Source organism: Sturnira hondurensis, unplaced genomic scaffold (genome assembly GCF_014824575.4).
Source record: "Sturnira hondurensis isolate 20B ecotype Veracruz unplaced genomic scaffold, ASM1482457v3 Scaffold0004280, whole genome shotgun sequence".
Taxonomy (NCBI): Eukaryota; Metazoa; Chordata; class Mammalia; order Chiroptera; family Phyllostomidae; genus Sturnira; species Sturnira hondurensis.
The window spans coordinates 219,363-236,993 of NW_028076911.1; the positions used below are offsets into that span (position 1 = coordinate 219,363).

Sequence of the window (17,631 nt, forward strand, 5' to 3'; positions counted from 1 at the left end):
TTATGAATAGGACTATGTTTAGGTTTAGGGGTAGTGCTAGGGTTTCAGCTAGGACTAGGGATAAGGTAAGGGTTAAAATTATGATTAGGGTTAAGGTTAGGTTTAGGGTTAGGTTAGGGCTTGTGTTAGGTTTAGGGTTTTGTTTAGAGTTATGGTTAGGTTTAAGGTTAGGGCAAGAATTAGGGTTAGGAGTAGAGTTAGGGACAGGTCTATAACTTAAATTAGGGTTAGTGTTAGGGTTACTGTTTGGGTTATTTGTGGGTTTGGGGTAGGATTAAAATTACGGTTAGGCTTAGGGCTAGGTTTAGATTTAGGGCTAGGTTTAGGGTTAAGTCGGGTTGGGCTTAGTGTCAGGATCAGCGCTAAGGCTATTGTTAGGTTTACCTTTAGGGTTAGGGTTAAAGACATGGTTAGGTTTAGGTCTAAGTTCAGGGTTAGGTTTAAGGTCAGGGTTAGGATACGTTTAGGGTTAGGGTTTGTGTGAGGGCTAGGTTTAGGGTTAGGGTTTAGTTTAGGGTTAGGGCTAGGGCCAGAACTATGGCTAGAATAAGGTTTAGCTTTAGGATCAGAGTTAGTGTTAGGGTTAGAGCTTGGCCCAGGTTATAGTTAGAGTTATGATTAGGGTTAGGGCGAGGCCCAGGGCTAGGACTAGGGTTCCAGTTAAGGCTAGGGTTATGGTAGCAGTAGGGTTTGGGTTAGTATTAGAATTATGGTGAGGGCTATGTTTAGGGTTAGAATTAGGGCTAGGGTTGTTATTAGGGTTTTGGCTATAGCTAGAGCTAGGTTTCGGGTTAGTGTTAGGTCAGGGTTACAGTTGGAGTTAGGATTAGGGCTAAATTCAAGCCAAGGGTTAGGCCTAGGATCAGGGCTAGGGTTAGGGGTAGGGATAGGGTTAGTTTTAGGCTTAGGTCTAAGCTTAGGGTTAGGGTTAGGTCTAGGGTTTGGGCTAGGGCTAGGGCTATGGTAGTGTGATGTTTAAGTCTAGGGTTAGGGTTTTGGTTAGGGCTAGGACTAGAGCTAGGGCTAGGACTAGAGCTAGGGCTAGTGTTAGGGTTGGGTCTAGGGTTAGGGTTAAGTTTAGGGTTATGGCTAGGGTTAGGGCCATGGCTAGAATTAGGGTTAGAGCTAGGATAGGTGTTAGGGCTAGAGTTATGGTGAGGGCTAGGGCAAGATCTAAAGTTAGGGTTAGGTTTACAGTTAGGAGTAGGTTTAGGGTTACTGTTTGTGCTAAAGTTAAGTCTAGGGTTAGTCTAGGGTTTAAGGCTTGGGCTATGGTTATTGATAGGGTTAGGTTTAGAGTTAGCGCTAGGTCTAGTTCTAGGGTAGGGTTTAGGTTAAGGGTTAGAAATAAGGCTATGGTTAAGGGTTAGGGCCAGGGTTACAGTTAGAGTTAGAATAAGGGTAAGGTTTAATTTTATGGTTAGGGTTAGAATTAGGGCTAGGAATAGGGTAATTGATAGAGTCAGTGTTAGGGTTATGTTTCAGGTTAGGCTTAGGTTTAGGGTTAGGCTTAGGGTTAAGTCTAGGGCTAGGGCCTCAGTTATGATTAAGTTTAGGATTAGGATTAGGTATAGGGTTTGTGTTAGGGTTTCTGCCAGGTTTAAGGTTAAGGCCAGGGTGAAGTTTAGGCTTAGGGTTAGGATTAGGGTTAGCGTTAAGGTTAGGTCTAAATTTAGGGTTAGGGTTAGTGTTAGGGGTTGGGTAAGGGTTACGTTTAGGGATAGGGTTAGTGTTATGGTTTGGATTAAAATTAGAGCTAGTTTTCAGGTTATCGTTAGTATTCGGTCTAGGGTTAGTGTTAGGGTTAGGGGTCAGGTTAGTGTTAGTGTTAGGGTTAGGTTAGGGTTAGGGTCTAGAACTAGGACCCAGGCTATGGTGAGGGTTAGTGTTAGGAGTAGGTATAGGGTTTGTGTTAGGGTATGGCTAGGGTTAATGTTAAGGCCAGAGTTATTTTTAGGATTAGGGTTATACTTAGGTTTAGGTTTAGTGTTAGTGTTAGGTCTAAGTTTAGGGTTAGGTTTATGGTTAGGGCCAAGTGTAGGGTTAGATTTTGGGCTATGGTTAGTTAAGGATTTGGGTTAAACGTAGAGCTAGGATTGTGTTTAGTGTTAGTGTTAGGTGTAGGGTTAGTGTGAAAGTTAGGGGTTGTGTTAGTGTCAGCGTTAGGCTTAGGAATAGGAGAGGGCTAGCGCTAGGGTTAGGGCAAGTATTCAATTTAGAATTAGGGCTATGGTAATGGCTAGGGTTAGAGTTAGTGCTATGTTTTTGTTTAGGGCTAGGGCTAGGGTTGGTGTTTTTGTGAGGTGTAGGTTTAGATTTAGGGTTAGATTTAGGGTAGGGTTAAAACTATGGCTAGGGCTAGAGTTAGGGTTAGGTATAGGGGTAGGGGTAGTGTTAAGTTTAGGGCTAGTGTTATGACTAGGGCTATGGTTAGGGTTAGGTTTATTTTAGGGCTAGGACTAGGGTTAGGGCTAGGACTATGTTTCAGTTTAAGGTTAGGTTTAGGGTTTGTTTTAGCGTTAGGTTCACAGTAAGGTCTAGGATTAGGGTTAGGTTTAGGCTAGAGCAGGGTTTAGGTTAGGGCTAATTTTCCCTAATTTTCAGTCTTGGGCTGAGGGTAGGGTTACAGGTAGTGTTAGGGCTAGTGTTCATGTCAGGGTTAAGAATAAGGTTAGTATTAAGGTTAGGATTTTTATTAGTGTTAGGGTTAGATTTAGGCCTAAGGGCTAGTGTTATGGTTAGGTTTTTGTTTTTTTGTTAGATTTAGGGTTGTTAAGGCTAGGGTTAGAGTTAGGATTAGGGTTAGGGTTAGGGTTAGGGTTCGGGCTAGGGTTAGGGATCAAACTCGGGTTAGTCTTAGGGCTAGGTTTATGGTTAGGCTTAAGCTTTGGGTTAGAATCTCAATCAGGGCTAAGGCCAGGTTTAGGTTAGGTTGAGTCTTAGGGTTAGTGTTAGGGTTAGGTGTAGGGTTCGAACTAGGAATAGGATTAGGGTTAGGGAAAGGGCTATGACTTGGGTTACAGTTAAGGCTAAGTTCAGGCCTAGGGCTATGGTTTGTGTTAAGATTAGGATTAGGGCTAGGTCTAGGGTTTGGTGTAGGGATAGGTTTAGGACTACATTCATGGTTAGGTTTAGAGTTAGGGCTAGGGTTTTAGTTAGGGCTAGGGCTAGGGCTAGAGATAGAGCTATGGTTCGAGTTAATGTTAGGATTAGGTCTAGTGTTACACTTAGGGTTAGGATTAAGGCTAAATTTAAGGCTAGGGTTAGTTTAAGGGCTGGGTCTAAGGTTAGGGTTATGGTTAGGTGTAAGGCTTGGGCTTGAGCTAGGGTTAGTGTAAGGTTTAACTCTAGGGTTAGGGTTAGGGTTAGGGCTAGGGCTACAGGTAGGTTTATGGTTAGAGCTAGGATTAGGGTTAGGTTTAGAGTTAGAGTGAGGGCTAAGGCAAGGTCTAGTATTCGGTTTTTTTGTTAGGGTTAGGGCTATGACAGGGGTTGGTGTTAGCATTCAGGTTATTGTTAGGGTTAGTTTTAAGGTGAGGATTAGGGCTGGGGTTAGGGCTAAGACTAGGGTTAGTGCTAAAGTTAGGTGTAGGGTTAAAGTTAGACTTTTGTCTGAGGTTATTGTTAGGGTTAGGGTTAGAGTTGTGGCAAGGGTTAGGTCCAGGGTAAGATTTAGTTTTAAGATTAAGGATAAAGCTACGTTTTGTTTTAGTTCTTGGTTTATGGTTAGGGTTTGAAGCAGGGTAAGGTCTAAGGCTATGTTTATGGTTGAAATTAGGGATAGGATTAGGGTTATTAATAGGGTAAGCATTAGGGTTACATTTAGGGTTGGGGCAAGGGTTAAGTTTAGTTTTAGTGTTAGTGTTAGGGTTAGGGTTAGGGCTAGGGTATGTTAGGTTTAGGGTTAGGGGTAGAGCTAGAGCTAGGGTTCCTGTTGCTGTCAGGGTTAGGTCTGGGGTTTGGTTTATGGTTAGGTCTAGGATTTGGGGTAGGGCTAGGGTTATGGTTCAGACCAGGGTCAGGGTTTTTGAAAGGGGTAAAGTTAGGGCTAAAGTATCAGCTAGGGCATGGTTGAAGGTTAGGTTTAGGTTTAAGGTTAGTTCTTGGGCTACACTAGGGTTATAATTATGATTAGTGTTAGGGTTAAAGTAAGACTTAGAACTAGGGCTAGGGTTAAGGTTAGGGTATCATCTAGGGTTAGAGTTAAAGATAGGGTTAAGAGTAGGGTTAGTTCTAGGGTTAGGGTTAGGACTAGGGCTAGTGTTAGCATCAGGCCTAGGAATAGCTTTAGGTTAGGGTATATCTAAGGGTAGCATTAGGAATAAGGTTAGTGCCTGGGCTTGGGTTAGGTTTAGGTTTAGTGTTAACATTAGGGTTCGGGCTAGAGCTATGGTTTGGGTTAGTGTTATGGTTAGATCTAAGGTTATAGTTATGGTTAGGATTAGGGTTAGGTCCAGGATGCCATTAGTATCATTATCAAGGCTAAGGCTAGGTTTAGGTTTAGGTTTAGGTTTAGGTTTAGGGTTAGGGTTAGGGTTAGGGTTAAATACAGGGTTAGGGTTAAGGTTAGGACTTGGTTCAGGGTTAGGTCTAAGGTTAGGGTTAGAATAAGTTAGAAGATATGGTTAGGGTTAGGGTTTGGGTGAGGGCTAGGTTTATGGTTAGGGTTAGGTTTATGGTTGGGTCTAGGGCTACATGTAGGGTAAGTTTTAGGGTTTGAGTTAGGAATAAGGCTATGGTTAGGTTTAGTGCTCAGCTTAGGGTTAGGGTTAGAATCAGGGTAAGGTCTAAGGCTATGGTTATGGTTGGAATCAGGGGTAGGGATGGGGTTATTATTAGGGTAAGTTTTACGGTTACATTTAGGTTTAGGGAAAGGGTTAAATTTAGTGTTAATTTTAGGGTTAGGGTTAGGGTTTTAGTTAGGTTTAGGGTTAGGGGTAGGGGTAGGGGTAGTTTTAGGGTTAGGACTACAGCTATAGCTAAAATTAGAGTTAGTGTTAGGGTTAGGGTTATGGCTAGGCTTAGGGGTGGGCTAGGCTTAGGTTTAGGATTAGGATTAGAATTAGAGTTAGCCTTAGTGTTAGGGTTACACGATGGCTAGAGTTAGGGTTAGGATTAGGTCCAATGTTAGGATTAGAGTGAGGGTTAGGGCTAGGGTTAGTGTTAGGTTTATGAATAGAGCTTGAGTTAGGGTTAGAGTTAGTGTTTGGGTTAGGTCTAGGGTTAGGTTTGGGGCTAGGGTATAGTTAGGGCTAGAGCTTGGGCTAGGGTTAGGTCAAGGGTTAGGGTAAGGGTAAGTTTTAAGGCTAGGGCTAGGGCTACAACTTGGGTCAAGTTTTCAGTTAAAATTAGGGGTCATGTTTGTGGTTCAAGCTAGGGTTATTTCTAGAGCCAGGGTAGGTATTAGGGTTAGGTCCAGGGTTGGGTTTAGTGTGAAGGTTAGGACTAAGTCTAGTGTTAGGTTTAGGTTTAGTTTTTGGGTAAAAGACTGGTTTGGTGTAAGAGTTTGGTAGGGTTAGGTTTACGTTTAGGATTAGATCCAGGGTTAGGGCTTCAGCTAGGACTAGGCCTAGAGCTAGCATTAGGTTTAAGGTTAGAACTAGTGCTAGGCTTGTAATTAGGTTTATGATTAGGGTTAGGGTTATGGTATGGTTAGGGTTAATATTAGGGTAAGGGCTAGGTTTATTGTTATGGTTTGCACAGAGCTAGACCTAGGTCTCAGGGTAGTGTTAGAGTTAGGTCTAGTGTTGCATTTAGGGTTAGAATTAGAGCTATGTTAAGGGCTAGGGTTAGGTCTAGCATTAGGGCTAAGGTTAGGGCTAAGGCTAGTGGCAGGGTTAGGGCAAGGGCTAGGGTTATGGCTAGGCTTAAGTTAAAGTATAGGGATTTGGCTAGGGCTAGAGTTAGTTTTATGCTTAGGTTAGGGTTAGGTTTAGAGTTAGTTCTAGGGCTTTGGCTAAGGCTGGGATAGTGTAAGGTTTAAGTCTAGGGTTAGGGTGTAGGTTAGGGCTAGGACTAGGGCAAAGGCAAGTGTTAGGGTTAGATCTAGGGTTAAGATTAGGTTTATGGCTGTGGTTAGGGTACAGATAGAATTAGGGTTAGACCTAGGGTAAGTGACAGGGGTAGAGTTAAGGTGAGGGCTATGGCAAGGTGTAAAGTTACGGTTAGGGTTATGGTTAGGGCTAGGTATGGGGTTATAATTTGTGCTTAAGTTTGGCCTAGGGTTTGGGTTAGTGCTTTGGCTACAGTTATTATTTGGGTTAGGGTTAGGTTTAAAGTTAAGCCTTGGGCTAGTGCCAGCATAAGGTTTAGGTTTAGGGATAGAAATAAGGCTATGGTTAGGGGTAGGGCTAGGATTATGGTTAGAGGTAGAATCAGGGTAACTTCTAAGCGTATGGTTAGGATTAGTATTAGTGCTAGAAATACGATTATTGATAGGGTAAGCGTTAGGGTTATGTTTAGGGTTAAGGCTCGTTTTAATTTTAGTGTTAGGGTTAGGGTTAGGATTTTGGTTAGGTTTAGGTTTCGGGTTAGGGTTAAAGACAGGGTTAGAGTTAGGTTTAGTGCTGGGTTAAGAATTTGGTTTAAGGTTAGGGTTAGGATAAGGTTTAGAAAATGTTTAGTGTTAGGTTTTGGGTGAGGGCTAGGTTTGGGGTTAGTGTTAGTGTTAGGGTTGGGCCTGGGACTTGGTCTAGGGTAAGTTTTAGGGTTAGGTTTAGGGATAAGGCTATGGTTACCTTTAGTGCTTTGTTTTGAGATAAGGTTAGAATCAGGGAAATATCTAAGGTTATGGTTATGGTTGGGAGTATGGCTAGGGAGATGTTTATTAACAGGGTAATGATAAGGGTTGCATTCATGGTTAGGGCAAAGTGTTAGGGCATGAAGTTTAGTGTTAGTGTTAGGATTAGGGTTAGGTTTAGTGTTTTGCTTAGGTTTGGGGTTAGGGTTAAGTGTAGCAATGTGTTAGGTTTAGGACTATGGTTATAGCTAGGATTAGGATTAGTGTTAAGGTTAGGTCTAGGGTTAGGGGTATGGCTAGGCTTAGGGCTACAGTTAGGCTTACGTTTAGGATTAGAATTAGAGTTAGCCTTAGTGTTAGTGTTAGGGATAGTGTTACAGCTAGGGCTAGGGTTAGGGTTAGGTCTAATGTTAGGGTTAGGTCTAATTCTAGGGTTTGTGTAAGGTTTAGGGCTAGAGTGAGTGTTAGTGTTATGAATAAAATTTGAGCTAGGGTTAGGGTTAGGATTTGGTTCAGTCTAGTGTTAGGTTTAGGGCAGGGATAGGGCGAAGGTTAGGGTTAGGGTGTGGGTAAACGTTAGGGCTGGGGCTAGAACTTGGGTTAAGTTTTCAGTTAAGATTAGGTTTAGGGAAGGATTTGAGCTAAAGTTAGGGCCAGGCATAGGGTAAGGGTAAAAATAGGTTTAGCTTTAGTGTTAGGGCTTGATCTAGAGCTAGGGTTACAGTTAGTGTTGGGGTTAGGTCTAGGGTTAGGGTTAAGGTTAGAACTAGGGTAAGGCTATATTAGTTTTAGGGTTAGGGCTAGGACCATTGTTAGTGCTAGCGTTATGGTTAGTGCAAGAACAAAAATTAGGGTTAGCGTTAGGGTTAGTTCTAGGTTTAGGGGTAGGGTTAGAGTTAGGGTTAGGTCCAGGGTTGGGGTTAATATCAAGGTTACAGCTAAGGCTAAGATCAGGTTTAGGTTTAGGTTTCGGGTTAAAGACAGTCATAGTGTAAGAGTTCGGTCTAGGGTTAGGGTTAGGATTAGAGCTAGTGTTAGGGCTTTGGCTAGGGCTAGGTCTAGAGCTAGGGTTAGTTTTAGTGTTAGGGTTATGTTTAGGGTTAGGGCACAGTTTAAGTTTAATGTTAGAGATAAGTTTAGGATTTTGGTTAGTTTTAGGATTAGGGTTAGGGCCAGGGTTAGTGTTAGGGCTAGGGCTATGTTTGGAGTTAGGGTTATGGCTAGGATTAAGGGTAAGGCTAGGGTTAGGTCTAGGGTTATGATTAGAACTAGAGTTACAGCTAGCACTAGGCTGAGTGTTAGGGTTTGGGCTAGGGTTAGGGTTAGGCCTAGTTTAAGGGCTAGGACTACGATTAGGGTTAGGGTTAGTGTTATGGCTAGGGTTAGGGTTAATGTTAGAGTTAGGGCTAAAGTTAGGCTTAAGGTTTCGTTTAGTGTTAGGTTTAGGGTTAAGTTTAGGGCTAGAGTTAAAGCTAGGGCTAGGGTGAGGGTTACAGGTAGGTGTAGGGTTAGTATTAGGGTTAGGGCTACGGCTATAGATGGATCAGGGTTAGCGTTAAAATTAGGTCTAGGGTTAGGGTAAGGTCTCGGCTTAGGACTACAGCTAGGCTTAGTTTTAGGATTAGAATTAGAATTAGAGTTAGCCTTAGTGTTAGGGTTAAGAGTAGGTTTATGACTAGGGCTAAGGTTAGTGTTAGGTTTAGTCTAACATTAATGTTTGGTCTAACTTTAAGGTTTGTGTAAGTTTTACAGCTAGGCATAGTGTTAGAGTTATAAATAGAACTTGAGCTATAGATATGGTTAGTTTGGTTTAGGTGTAGGGTTAGGTTTAGGGCTAGGGTTAGGGCTAGGGCCAGGGATTGGGCGAGGGTTAGGGTTAGTGTAAGGGTTATGGCTAGGGCTAGGGCTAGAACTTGGCTCAAGTCTTCAGTTAAAATTAGGTTTAGGGAGGGTTTGAGCTTAAGTTAGAGCCAGAGATAGGGTTAGGGTAGAAATAGTGTTAGCTTTAGGGTTAGGGCGAGATCTAGAGTTAGGATTATGGTTAGTGTTAAAGTTAAGTTTAGGGTTAGGGTTGGGTTAGTTCTAGGGTTATGGTTAGGGTTAGTGCTAGGCTCAGGGTTGGGGTTAGTTGGGGTTAGGGCTAAGACTAGGTTTAGGTTTAGGTTCAGGTTTCAGGTTAAAGACAGGGTTTCTTTAAGTGTTAGGTCTAGGGTTAGGGTTAGGGTTAGTATTAGAGCTAGGGTTAGGGCTTGGGCTAGGGCTAGGGTTAGTTTTAGGCTTAGGTTAGGGTTAGGTTTAGGGTTAGGGCAAGGTTGAAGTTTAGTGTTAGTGTTAGGGTTAGCGTTAGGTTTAGTGTTTTGTTTAAGTTTAGGGCTAGGGTTAGGTGTAGGGTGTTGTTAGGTTTAGGGCTATGGCTATAGGTAGGATTAGGATTAGTGTTAAGGTTAGGTCTAGGGTTAGGGTTAGGGCTAGGTTTCGGGCTACGGCTAGGCTTAGGTTTAGGATTAAGATTAGAATTAGAGTTGGCCTTAGGGTTAGTGTCAGGTCTAGGGTTAGGGTTAATGTTAGAACTAGCGTAAGGCTTTATCAGTTTTAGGGTTAGGGTTAGGACCATAGTTATTGCTAGGATAATGGTTAGTGCAAGAGCTAGGGTTAGGTTCAAGTTTAGGTTTTGGGTTAAAGACAGAGTTAATCTAAGGGTTATGTCTAGGGTTAGGCAAGGGTCAGGATTAGAGTTGGTGTCAGGGCTTAGGCTATGGCTAGAGTTAGGGTTAGGGTTTTGGTATGGTTAGGATTAAGGTTAGAACTAGTGTTAGGCTTGTCATTAGGTTTAGGGTTAGGGTAATGCCACAGTTAGGGTTAGGATTAGGGTTAGGGCTAGGGTTAATTTTAGGGTTTGGGTAGAGCAAGATCTAGGTTGCACGGTAGTGTTAGTGTTAGGTCTAGGGTTAAGTTTATAGTTATGGTTAGGGTTAGGTAGAGGGTTTGAGTTAGTATCTGATCAGGGCTAAGGCTATGGTTAGGTTTAGGTTTAGGGTTAGGGTTAAAGACAGGGTTAGGGTTAGGTTTACTGCTAGGTTCAGGGTTAGGTTTAAGGTTATGGTTCGGATAAGGTTTAGGATATGTTTAGGATTAGGGTTTGGGTGAGGGCTAGGTTTGGCATTAGGGTTAAGGTTAGGGTTAGGCTTGGGGCTGTGGCCAGGTCTACAGTAAGTTGTAGGATTAGGTTTAGGGATAAGGCTATAGTTAGCTTTAGTGCTTGGTTTAGGGTTAAATATAGAATCAGGGTAAGGTCTAAGGCTATGGTTATGTTTGGGAATAGGGCAAGGGATAGGGTCATTAATAGGGTAATGGTTACGGTTACATTCAGGGTTAGGGAAAGGGTGAAGTTTAGTTTTAATGTTAGGGTTAGGTTTAGGTTTAGTGTTTTGGTTAAGTTTAGTGTTGGGGTTAGGCCTAGGGTTAGTGTTAGGGTTAGGTCTACGGCTATATGTAGGATTAAGGTTAATGTTAAGGTTAGGTTTAGAGTTCATGTCAGGGCTAGGTTTACAGCTAGGGCTAGGCTTAGATTTAGGATTAGGATTACAATTAGAGTTAGCCTTAGTGTTAGGGTTAAAGATAGGGTTACGACTAGGGCTAGGGTTAGGTCTAATGTTAGGGTTAGGTCTAATTTTAGGGTTAGTGTAAGGTTTAGGGCTATGTTTAGTGTTAGATTTATGAATAGAACTTGAGCTAGGCTTAGGGTTAGTGTTTGGTTTAGGTCTAGGGTTAGGTTTAGGGCTAGGGCTAGGGCTAGGGCTAGGACTAGGGCCAGGGTGAGGGCAAGGTATAGGGTGAGGGTTATAGTTAGGGTAAGGGTTAAAACTAGGGCTAGGGCTAAACTTGGGTTAAGTTTTCAGTTAAAATTAGGTTTAGGGAAGGGTTCGAGCTAAAGTTAGGGCCAGGGATGAGGTTAGGGTAGAAATAGGTTTAGTTTTTGGATTAGGGTTAGATCTAGAGCCTGGGTTAGGGTTAGTGTTAGGTTCAGGTCTAGCGTTACGGTTAAGGTTAGAACTAGTGTTAGGCTTGTCATTAGGTTTCCGGTTAGGGCTATTGTATGGTTAAGGTTAGGATTAGGGTTAGGGCTAGGGTTATCATTAGGGTATGGATAGAGCTAGAGCTAGGTTTCACAATATTGTTAGGGTTAGGTCTAGTTGTATGGTTAGGGTTAGAGTTAGGGCTAAGTATAGGGTTAGATTTAGATCTAGGGTTAGGGTTAGGGCTAGGGTAGGTTTATGGGTATTGTTAGGATAAAGTTTAGGGGTAGGGCTAGGGCTAGAGCTAGTTTTAGGCTTAGGGTAGGGTTAGTTCTAGGGCTTGGGCTAAGGCTAGGGTAGTGTAAGATTTAAGTCTAAGATTAGGGTTTTGGTTAGGTTTAGTGCTAGTGCTAGGTTTTGGGTTAGGATTAGGGTTAGGGGTCAGGGTTAGGGTTATGGTTACATTTAGGGGTTAGGAGTTAGGGTTAGGGTTTAGGGGTTAGGGTTAGGGCTAGGGTAGGGCCAGGGTTAGGGTTAGTGGTTAGTGTTAAGGTTAGGGGTTAGGGTTAGGGGTAGGAGTTAGGGTTAGGTTTAGGGTTTAGGGTTAGGGTTTGGGCTAGGGTTAGGTCTAGGGTTAGGGTTAGGGGTTAAGGTTAGGGTTAGGGTCAAGGTTTAGGATTAGAATTAGGGGTTAGCGTTAGGGGTTAGGGTTAGGATTTGGGTTAAGTTTAGGGCAAGAGCTAGGGCTAGGTCTAGTGGTTAGTGGTTACAGGTTAGAGTTTAGGGTTTAGGGTTAGGGTTAGGATTAGGGTTAGGGGTAGCGTTAATGTTAGGTTTGGGTAGAGCTAGAGCTAGATGTCAGTGTAGTGTTAAGGTTAGATCTAGTGTTATGGTTAGGGTTAGAATTAGGGCTAAGGTTAGGGCTAGAATTAGGTCTAGGATTAGGGCTATAGTTAGGGTTAAGTAAGGCTAGGGGTAGGTTTAAAGCAAGGGTTTGCGTTATCGCTAGGGTTAGGGTAAGGTTTAAGGCTAGGACTATGACTAGGGTTCGTTTTAGGTTTAGGTTAGGGTTAGGTTTAGAGTTAGTTCTAGGGCTCGGACTAAGGCTAGGGTAGTGTATGCTTTAAGTCTAGGGTTAGGGTGTCAGTTAGGGCTAGGACTGTGGCTAGGCTAGTGTTAAGGTTAGGTCTAGTGTTAAGATTAGGTTTATGGCTGGGATAGGGCTACAGATAGAATTAGAGATAGGCCTAGGATAAGTGTTAGGTGTAGAGTTAGGGTGAGGACTAGGGCAAGGTGTAAAGTTAGGGTTAGGGTTATGGTTAGGGTTTGGGCTATAGTCATTGTTTGGGTTAGGGTTAGCTTTAGAGTTAAGCCTTGGGCTGCTGCTAGGGTAAGGTTTAGGTTTAGGGATAGAAATAAGGCTATGGTTAGGGGTTGGGCTAGGGTTATGGTTAGAGGTAGAATCAGGGTAAACTTCTAAGCTTTTGGTTAGGATTAAGATTAGGGCCAGGAATAGGGTTATTGATAGGGTAAGTTTTAGGGTTATGTCTAGGTTTAGGGCATGGTTTACGTTTAGTGTTAGGAATAGGGTTAGGATTTAGGTTAGGTTTAGGGTTAGCGCCAGGGTTAGTGTTAGGGTTAGGGCTAGGGCTAGAGCTAGGGTGAGGGTTAGTGTTAGGTTTAGGTCTAGAGTTGGAGTTAGGGTTACAGCTAGGGTTAGGTGAAAGGCCATGGTTAGGTCTAGGGTTAGGGTTAGAACTAGAGTTACAGCTAGTGCAGGGGTGCAGTTTAGGGTTAGGGTTAGGGCTAGGGTAAGGTTTCGTGTCAGGGTCAGGGCTGAGGCTATGGTTAGGCTTAGGTTTAGGGTTAGGGTTAAAGACAGGGTTAGGTTTAGGTTTAGTTCTAGGTTCAGGGTTAGTTTTAAGGTTAGGGTTAGAATAAGGTTTAAGATATGTTTAGTGTCAGGGTTTGGGTGAAGGCTAGGTTTGGGGCTGGAGCTTGGTCTAGGGTAAGTTTTAGGGTTAAGTTTAGGCATAAGGCTCTGGTTATCTTTAGTGCTTGGTTTAGGGTTAAAGTTAGAATCAGGGTAATGTCTAAGGATATGGTTCTGGTTAGGATTAGGGCTAAGGATAGGATTATTAATACGGTAATGGTTAAGGTTACGTTCAGGGCAAGGGTGAAGTTTAGTGTTAGGGTTAGGGTTATGGTTAGGATTAGGTGTAGGGTTAGTGTTAGGGTTTGGACTCTGGCTATAGGTAGGATTAGGGTTAGTATTAAAGTTTGGTCTAGTGTTAGGGTTAGAGCTAGGTATAAGGGTATGACTAAGCTTAGGTTTAGGATTAAGATTAGAGTTAGAGTTGGCCTTAGTTTTAGGGTTGGGATAGGGGTACAACGAGGGGTAGGGCTAGGTCTAATTTTAGGGTTAGGTCTAATTTTAGGGCTAATGTAATGTTTATGGCTAGGGTTAGTGTTAGAGTTATGAATATAGCTTGAGCTGGGGTCAGGATTAGTGTTTGCTTTAGGTCTAGGTTTAGGTTTAGGCCTAGGGCTAGGGCAAGGTTTCAAGCTAGGGCCAGGGATAGGGCAAGGGTTAGAATTAGGGTAATGGTTAAGGCTAGGGCTAAGGATAGAACTTGGGTTAAGTTTTCAGTTATAATTAGGTTTGGGGAAGGGTTTGAGCTAAAGTTAGGGCCAGGGATAGGGTTAGGGTAGAAATAGGGTTAGCTCTAGGGTTAGGGCTAGATCTAGAGCTAGGGTTACAGTTAGTGTTAGGGTTAGGTTTAAAGTTAGGGTTAAGGTTAGAACTAGGGTAAGGCTTTATTAGTTTTAGGGTTAGTGTTAGAGTTAGAACCAGTGTTAGTTCTAGGGTTATGGTTAGTGCAAGAGCTAGGGTTAGGTTTAGTGTTAAGGTTAGGTATAGGGTTAGGTTTAGGGTTAGGGTTAGGTTCATATTTTGGGTTAGTATCAAGGTTAGGGCTAAGGCTAGGGTTAGGTTTAGGTTTTGGTCTCAGGTTAAGGACAGGGCTGGTGTAAGGGTTAGGTGTAGGGTTAGTGTTAGGGTTAGGTTTAGAGCTAGGGCTAAGGCTTGGGCTAAGGCTATGTCTAGAGCTAGGATTAGAGTTAGTATTAGGTTTAGGTCTAGCGTTATGTTTAATGTGTGAACTAGTGTTAGGCTTGTCATTAGGTTTGGGGTTAGGGCTAATTATGGTTATGGTTATGGTTAGGGCTAGGGCTAGGGCTAGGGCAAGGGCGAGGGTTTGTGTAAGGGTAAGGGTTAAGGCTAAAGCTAGGGCTAAAACTTGGATTAAGTTTTCAGTTAAAATTAGGTTCAAGGAAGGGTTCGAGCTAACCTTAGGGACATGGATGGGGTTAGGGTAGAAATAGGGTTAGCTATAGGGTTAGGGGAGGTCTAGATCTCAGGTTACAGTTAGTGTTAGGGTTAGGTGTAGCATTAGGGCTAAGGTTAGACAAGAGTATGGCTTTATTAGTTTTAAGGTTAAGGTTAGGGTTAGGATCATTGTTAGTGCTAGGGTTACAGTTAGTGCAAGAACTAGGGTTAGTGTTAGGGTTAGGGTTAATTTAAGAGTTAGGGTTAATTTTAGGTCTAGGGTTGGGGTTAGTATCAAGGTTAGGGTGAAGGCTTGGGTTATGTTTAAATTTAGGTTTCTGGTTAAAGACAGTGTTAGTGTCAGGGGTAGGTCAGTATTAGTACTAGGGTTAGTATAAGAGCTAGTGTTAGGACTTGGGCTAGGTCTAGAGCTAGGGTTATGGTTAGTGTTAGGGTTATGTCTAGCATTAGGGTTAAGGTTAGGACTAGTTTTAGGCTTGTCACTAGGTTTAGGACTAGGGTTATTGTTAGGGCTAGAGTATAGCTAGAACTTGGTTTCAGGGTAGTGTTAGGGTTAGGTCTAGTGTTAAGGTTAGGGTTAGAATTAGGACAAAGTTAAGGGCTAGGGTTAGGCCTAGGGTTAGGGCTTGGGTTAGAGTTAAGGCTAAGGTTAGAATAAGGGCAAGGGCTAGGGTTAGGTTAGGGCTTAGGGGTAGTGCTAGGGCTAGGGCTAGGGTTAGTTTTAGGCTTAGATAAGGGTTAGTTTTAGGGTTAGTAGTAGGGCTTGGGCTAAGGCTAGGGTAGTATAAGGTTTTAATCTAGGGTTAGGGTGCTAGTTAGTGCTAGGACTAGGACTAGGGCTCGTGTTAGGTTTAGGTCTAGGCTTAAGGTTAGGTTTATGGCAGGAGTTAAGGCTATAGATAGAATTAATTTTAGATCTAGGATATGTGGTAAGTGTAGAGTTAGGGTGAGAGCCAGGGCAAGGTGAAAATTTACGGTTAGGGTTAAGGTTAGGGCTAGGTCTAGGGTTGTCATTTGTACAAAAGTCTGGTCCAGGGTTAGCATTAGGGCTTGGGCTAATGTTATTACATGGGTTAGAGTTAGGTTTAGAGTTAAGGCTAGGGGTGGTGCCAGGGTAAGGTTTAGGTTTAGGGTTAGAAATAAGCCTATGGTTATGGGATAGGGCTAGGGTTATGGTTTAGAACTAGAGTTACAGCTAGCACTAGGGTAAGGGTTAGCATTAGGTCTAGTGTTAGGGCTAGGATTATCATTAGGGTTAGGGTTAGTGTTAGGGCTAGGGTTAGGCTTAAGGTTTCATTTAGGGTTAGGTTTAGAGGTAATTTTAGGGCTAGAGTTAGAGCTAGGGCTAGGGTGAGGGTTAGGGTTAGGACTAGGTTTAGGGCCAGGACTAGAGCCAGAGTTTGGGTTTGTGTCAGGGTTAGGGCTAGATTAGGGTAAAGGCTAGGATTAGGTGTAGGTCTAGGGTTAGGTTAATGGCTAGGGTTAGGGTTAGAGTTAGTGTTAGGACTATGGTCAGTGTTAGTGTTAGAGCTAGAGCTAGAGCTAGGCTTCACATAACTGTTAGGGTTAATTCTAGGGTTAGGGTTAGGGTTAGGGTTATGTCCAGGGTTAGGGTTAGGCTTAGGGTTAGGGCTCGTTTTAAGTTAAGTGTTGAAATAGTGTTTGGATTTTGGTTAGGTTTTCCATTAGGGTTAGAGCCAGGGTTAGTTTTAGGGTTAAGGCTAGGTCTAAAGCTAGGGTGAGGGTTAGTATTAGGTTTAGGTTTAGGTATGGGGTTAGGGTTACAGCTAGTGTTAGGCATAAGGCTAGGGTTGAGGCTAGGGTTAGGTTTAGAACTAGAGTCACAACTAGTGCTAGGGTGACGGTTATGATTACAACTAGGTTTAGGGCTAGGCCTAGGGTAAGGGCTAGGGTTTTGATTAGGGTTAGGGTTAGTGTTAGGGCTAGGGTTAGGGTTAGTGTTGTTGTTAGGGCTAGGGTTAAGCTTAATGTTTCATTTAGGGTTAGAGTTAGGGTTATGTTTAAGGCTAGAGTTAAAGCTGGGTCTAGGGTGAGGGTTAGGGTTAGGGTTAGGTTTAGGGCTAGTTTTAAGGCTAGGGCTAGAGCAAGCACTAGAGTTTGGGTTTGTTTCAGGGTTAGTTCCAGAGTTAGGGTAAGTGCTAGGATTAGGTTTAGGTCTAGGGTTTTTTATGGATAGGGTTAGGGTTAATTTTAGGGTTAGGGTTAGGCCTATGTTTAGTGTTAGTGTTAGGGCTAGAGATAGAGCTAGGGTTCGCGTTAGTGTTGGGGTTATGTCTAGGGTTATGTTTAAGGTTAGGGTTAAGGTTAGGTCCAGGTTTGGTGTTAGGATCAGGGTCAGGGGTAAGGCTTCGATTAGGTTTAGGTTTATGGTTAGGGCTAAAGACTTGGTTAGAGTTAGGTTTAGTGCTAGGTTCAGGGTTAGGTTGAAGGTTAGGGTTAGGATAACGTTTAGGATATGTTTACGGTTAGTATTAGGGTGAAGGCTAGGTTTGGGATTAGTGTTAGAGTTAGGGTTACAGTTGAGGCTGGAGCTAGGTCTAGGGTAAGTTTTAGGGTTAAGATTTGGGACAAGGCTACAGTTCACTTTAGTGCTTTGTTGAGGGTTAAGTTTAGAATCAGGGTAAGGTCTAAGGCTATGGTTACGGTTGGGGATAGGGCTAGGGATAAGGTTATTAATAGGGTAATGGTTAGGGTTATGTTCAAGGTTAGGGCAAGGGTGAAGTTTAGTGTTAGGGCTAGAGCTATGGTTAGATTTAGTGTTTTGGTTAGGTTTAGACTTAGGTTTAGGTGTAGTGTTAGGGTTAGGGATATGGCTATAGGTAGGATTAGGGTTAGTGTTACGGTTAGGTCTAGGGTTAGCATTAGGGGTAGGCTTAGGGTTAGGGCAAGGCTTAGTTTCAGGGTTAGGTTTAGAATTAGAGTTAGCCTTAGTGTTAAGTTTAGGGGTAGGGTTAGGACTAGCACTAGGGTTAGTGTTAGGGTTAGGTGTAATGTTAGGGTTAGATCTAATTATAGGGTTAGTGTAAGGTTTAGGACTAGGGTTAGTGTTAGGGTTATACATAGAGCTTGAGCTAGCATTAGGTTTAGTGTTTGCTTCTGGTCTAGGGTTAGTTTTAGGGCTAGGGCTAGAGTTAGGTTTAGGGCTAGGGCCAGTGATAGGGTGAAGGTTAGGGCTAGGGTAAGGGTTCAGGCTAGGGATAGGGATAGAACCTGGGTTAAGTTCTCAGTTAAAATTATGTTTAATGAAGGGTTCAAACTAAAGTTAAGGCCAAGGATACGGTTAAAGTAGAAATAGGGTCACCTTTAGTGTTAGGGCTAGATCTAGAGCTAGGATTATGGTTAATGTTAGGGTTAGGTGTAGGGTTAGTGTTAAGGTTAGAACTAGGGTAAGGCTTTATTAGTTTTAGGGTTAGGAATAAGACCATTGTTAGTGCAAGGTTTAGGGGTAGTTTAAGAGCTAAGGTTAGGGTTAGTTTTAGGGTTAGTTCTAGGGTTAGGGTTAGGTT

The 17,631-nt window shown here is 42.9% G+C and overlaps 1 long non-coding RNA gene across 1 annotated transcript in view; it reads left to right on the plus strand.

The window, feature by feature from the left end:
- The window catches only part of LOC118986504 (uncharacterized), a 70,488-nt gene extending 60,164 nt beyond the window's left edge, over nt 1–10,324 (plus strand). The window contains exons 3-4 of the long non-coding RNA XR_005066396.1: nt 1,816–1,838; nt 10,296–10,324. This is a non-coding gene — a long non-coding RNA (uncharacterized LOC118986504). The remainder of the gene's footprint in view (nt 1–1,815; nt 1,839–10,295) is intronic.
- The last annotated feature ends 7,307 nt before the right edge of the window (nt 10,325–17,631 follow it).